The sequence below is a fragment of the Bos javanicus genome, chromosome X (assembly GCF_032452875.1).
Source record: "Bos javanicus breed banteng chromosome X, ARS-OSU_banteng_1.0, whole genome shotgun sequence".
Lineage (NCBI taxonomy): Eukaryota > Metazoa > Chordata > Mammalia > Artiodactyla > Bovidae > Bos > Bos javanicus.
The window spans coordinates 38,633,866-38,638,521 of record NC_083897.1 but is presented as its reverse complement, the minus strand read 5'-3'; the positions used below and the strand labels follow the sequence as shown (position 1 = coordinate 38,638,521).

The 4,656-nt window shown below is 51.7% G+C and overlaps 1 long non-coding RNA gene across 1 annotated transcript; it reads right to left on the bottom strand.

Annotated features, from left to right (window-relative positions):
- Positions 1-1,183: 1,183 nt before the first annotated feature.
- LOC133242807 (uncharacterized) lies at positions 1,184-3,818 on the bottom strand. The gene is made up of 3 exons (XR_009734899.1): positions 3,679-3,818; positions 2,280-2,432; positions 1,184-1,681 (listed from the first exon to the last, which is right to left on the bottom strand). It is a non-coding gene; the product is annotated as an uncharacterized LOC133242807 (long non-coding RNA).
- Between the last annotated feature and the right edge of the window lie 838 nt (positions 3,819-4,656).

The window sequence follows — 4,656 nt, the reverse complement described above, 5'->3', positions numbered from 1 at the left end:
CTTCCTACCTCCTCGGACCTGAAGGTCATTTACCTCCTCTCAACTTACTGTCCTTGACAGTAAGGCCTCCATCCTCCCTGGAATGATATGTGTTTCCTCATCTACAATGCTGCTGAGAGACGCAGCCCCGGGGGGGAAGGGTGGCCAGGACACCACCCAGTTCTGTGCAGACACTTTTCTGATCTGCTGGGTTTGTTGTTCTTTTTTTAAAGATTTATTTATTATTTTTGGCTGCACTGGGTCTTTGTTGCTGCATGGGCTTTCTCTGATTGTGGTGCAGTGGCTTCTCTTGTTGTGGGGCATAAGCTCTAGAGTGTGTGGGCTCCAGAATTTCGGCTCACAGGCTTAGTTGCTCCGTGGCATGTGGGATCTTCCCTGACCAGGGATGAAACCCGTGTTCCCTGCATTGCCAGGCAGATTCTGACAATTGGACTTGCTGGGAAGCCTGTGACCTACTTTTATGTGACCTTGTCCAGTGCTCATATGAGAGGTGAAACTGAGGCACAGAAGGCTGACAAAATGTATGCAAGGTGTCCCAGCTCCTGAACTGCAGACAGCAATGTGGATTTTGAAACTGTAATCAAGTACTGATAACATCAAATTTGGGCTTCCCTGGTGGCTCAGCGCTAAGGAATCCACCTGCCAGTACAGGAGAGCCAGGTTTGATCCCTGGGTTTGGAAGGTCCCCTGGAGAAAGGCAATGGCAACCCACTCCAGTATTCTGGCCTGGGAAATCCTATGGACAGAGGAGTCTGGTGAGCTACAGTCCATGGGGTCGCAAAGACTTGGACACGACCTAGCAACTAAACAACAAACATCAAATGTAGCATCTTGACCATTTTTAAGTGTCCAGGTTGGCGGCACTAAGTATGTTCATGTGGGTGTGTGTCCATCCCCAGAACTGCCCATCTTCCCCAATGGAAACTCCTATTAGACTCTAACTCCCCCTCCCCAGCCTCTGCCCCCTCCCCATCCTCCTCTCTCTGTCTAGGGTCTGAAGACTCTAGGCACCTCATACAAGTGGAGTCATACTGTGTCTGTCTTTGTGTCTGGCTTCTCTCACTGACCATCACACCTTGGTCCAGTGGTGGTGTAGCGGCTGTCTTTTGAAGGCTGAATCACACTCCGTTATGGGGCTGGACCACATTCTGTTCATCCAGGTATGCATCGGAGGACACTTGGGTTGTTTTAAATGTTTTAGTTATTGCGAATAAGGCTGCTGTGAACACAGGGAGACAAGTATCGCTTCAAGGCCCCACTTTCCCTTCTGGTGGGGAGATCCCCTTCAAGTAGGATTCCGGGATCCTACGGTAATTGTATGTTTGATTTTTCTGGGCAACTTCAATTTTAAGCCAGGAAAAGCAAGCAAGAAAGCAGTGCAGTTCTAGTTGGCTGCCATCCGTGTAGCAGACAGCAATCCTTCTCCCAGCACCACGTGCTGGTGATGCTTGGCGCACAGAGACTCTGGCAGGCAGTCATTTCAGCAACCACTGTGGCTGGAGCGCAGGCGTGCTGCATGCGGGCAGATCCTCTAGCGACGTGCTCACACGTAGGCAGGGAGTCCCAGAGAGCAGCACCAAAGGAGGAACTCCCCGGCTGGGTACCCAGGAGCCCTGGGGGCAAACGTCCACAGATCGGGTCCTGCAGCCGGTAGGAGATGGCTCTGGACCACGTGGTGCATCTAGAGAAATTTAGAGCATGTGACAGTGGGCAGTGGGCACGGCTGCTCGTCTCCCTCCACCTCCAGGAAAGGTCTCAGAATGTGCCAGGGAGTGGGTTACACCGAACTCCCGAGGGTGGCTGCCTCTGGGGTAGGAGAGTAGGGTCAGGACCCCGATGTGATCTGTGAGGCTGCACGGGATGGCCGAGATAGTGGCAGCGCAAACCCCATGGAAGATGCCCCAAGTGGAAGACGGGCAGGGCCAAGAAAGAAGAGGCACAAGGAAAACCAGAAGTCAGTGGTTCTGAAGTGCAATGGAGGGCAAGGATCCAAGTGAAAAGCAGGAAATGGAAGAAAATACTAGAAATGCATGAAAATGGTTAGAAGGACCCAGGGCCCCATCGTTCAGCCCAGGCGGCAGCGGGCAGCCTCCAGGTCACTTAGAAGAGAGGCTCGAGGGGCACGTGGACCTGCAAACACCAGGAACCTAAGCCCTGCTGATAAGGGGCTAGTTACATGGCTGTCTGGGGGCTCACTTGGGAACTGGAATTGCCTCATTTCTATTTACCCAAAGATTTCCCCTCATGGAGGCCTTCACAGGCGAGAGGGAAATGCTTACCTGTGGGATGCGGCCAATTTTAAGTGCCAAGAGACAAAACCTCCTTTGTCCTCCAGCCTTTGATGAAACGCATTTCATGAGGTTTGGGCATTTCCTCTCGGCCATGTATTGTGACTGTGAACGGCTCTGGTCAAGTTCAGTTCGGTGAACTTCCTGTGAACAGTGATGACAGCTGCACTGTTGGTTTCTGAATGTACATTTCAACTATTTTAATTTTTATTCTGAATACTTTGAGAATACATGTTTATAAGGCAAAATATCTGAAGTAGCTATCGGAGATGTTAAGATTTGACAAAGGTATCTGATATGTGCACAAGAACCCCAAAAGCTACAAGGAAAAAGACAGACATATAGAAATCCATGACTAGGGAAAACCTGCAACCACCTTCCTTTAAGATGCCCACAAAAGCAAAAGACAAATGAGAATAAGAAAACATGTATTATCCATATGACAGGTGAATGACTAATGTAATATAAAACAAGCTTCTGCAAACTTTTGGAAGAAAAAGTCCAAACTGAGGAAAGGATATAAACAACTTATGCAAGAACAAATCCTAACTTTCAATAGAAAGCACAAGCACGAGTTGTGCACAAGTGTGCGTGTGTGTGCGTAGAAGGGCACGAGTTAAAGTCACAGCAAGATCTTGCCTTGCCACCATCAGATTGGCACAAAATGAAAAAGCCTGTGACACCTTGCCTGTGGCTGGGGACCCTGGGAGGCCTCTCTGACCGCCGTCAAAAACAGTGTTTTTGTGGGAAATACAAGTGTCAGTGGGAAAGGCAACCCGGGTGTCCTCTGAGTCGCCCCCTGAGGCTGATTCAGAGGAAGGTAAGCTCCAGGGCACAAATGCAGGAGGTCAGGTGAGGGCAGCCCCTGTAGATGTGGCTGCAGCCATGCCCAGCACCGACTGGGAAAGACAGGTGCGGGGGTGGGGGGGTGAGTCCGATGTCAGGGCCACTACAACCCTGACTGAGCTCTCGGGTGGCTCGTCTTCCCTGCTGTGAGCTTGGATACCGGCGTGATCAGAGTGAAACTGTTACCACTATTTTTGGTGGGGGCAGGAAGGGGCCAGGTGGCCACGCCATAGTCACTACCTCCTGGGAGAGGTGGGACCGCCCCGTGGATGAGGCTTTGGGCCCGGAAGCTGGCCACCTGCCTTTCTGATGCTCAGTGATGAAATCTGCAGCCCAGTCGAACATCTAAGAGTTTCAGTTTCTGTGAAACGAGGGGGTTGGCACAGATGCTTTCTGAGATCCCACCCAGCTAGGGAACCTCTAAATCGTTAGGCCAAATGCAGGGAGCGGGCCCATCAGCCAACCACTGGCTTCTCTGTTGTCCTCCGGCATCTCAGACAGGGCTGGGGCTGGGCTGGGACCAGCCCCAAAAGGCAGGACTCACCAGGGCTGGAGGGGATACAGGAAGCTGCGTGGCTGACGCTGGCCACCCTTTGAGAAACGCTGATCAAATACACGGGCCAGAGAAGGAAGGTTCCAGGCCTCTGGCTTTGGTTGGATTGGTTCAATGCGGGGTCATCTGATTTGGCAAATGAAGTCAGGACACCCTGTTAAACCTGAATCTGAGATAAGCAATGAACATTTTCATTGCTTATAAGCACGTGTTGTGCGGCACTGGAGACACAGTGGCCCTAAAATACCATTTGTCATCCTGTATTTCACTGGACCATGTTAGGTAGGAGGCCTGCCAGGAGGCAGTGGCTTTGGGCTTCTGGGGGTTTCGGCCCCCCTGAAGTGTCCCTTCCACGTGGGTCTCTCCTTTGGGTGGAGTCCACCCTGCCTAGGGTCTCCCTATGGTTCCCCACCCATTCCCCGCCCCTGCACACAGTGGTGTGTGTAGTTCTCCTGCTCTCACTGTGCCACCTGTTTCCTGTGGGGACCCAGCTTGACACGGGAGTGGAACAACACCCAGAAGGTTCTCAGGGTTATTTATTAAATGGGAATTGGTTAAAAAAAAAAAAAAGAATAAAAATAAAAAACAACTAAATACGTTATGTGTACTTGTGGCTCAAAGGTATGGAATGAATGAGGCTATGCAAAGTCCCGTTCTCAGGGGACTCACACTGTCAAGGAAGGAAACAGCAACTCTGAGAGAGATAGCAGAGCAGAGGGGAGTCAGAGCGCCCTCCCCCGCCCCAATCAGACCCTGGTCCTCCCCCGGCCCTCCACCCTCCCACCTCCATCTCTAACCAAGCCATTGGAGAAATCACACGTCCCCCTCTGGCCTCTTCAAGATGTCCTGGCCATTGTGCTCTTGTAGGACATACAGAGCCTTTGAGATAATCGTTGTGGAACAAGGTTGCTTCCTGAGGCAAATGCTGCCCAGCAGGCCCCGCCTCGGGCCCCATTCCTGGGGAGAGGG